Genomic DNA, 316 nt, shown 5'->3' on the forward strand with positions numbered 1-316 from the left:
GGTGATGTGATTAGTAAGTATGAGCCAAGACTTATTAGATAGCATTTTTGATTTGTTATTTATTTTGAATCAATTGGTGGATTGGCAAACTTTTGAACTATTATTGTTGAAGTTGCTGTTGTTCAGCCCATATTTACTCATTACATTCGAAATGTTCCACATTCCCCCATAGTATACATGGACTACAGCTTATAATATAAGGCCTTTACTGTATTGTCGATGGCAAGATATCACACACGCGCACATACAAAAGGAAAAAGCAAGGAACAAATTTGGTAGCAAGGAACAAATTTGGTAGCTAATTTATTGCAAAAGG

The sequence above is a fragment of the Penaeus monodon genome, chromosome 21 (assembly GCF_015228065.2).
Source record: "Penaeus monodon isolate SGIC_2016 chromosome 21, NSTDA_Pmon_1, whole genome shotgun sequence".
Classification (NCBI taxonomy): Eukaryota; Metazoa; Arthropoda; class Malacostraca; order Decapoda; family Penaeidae; genus Penaeus; species Penaeus monodon.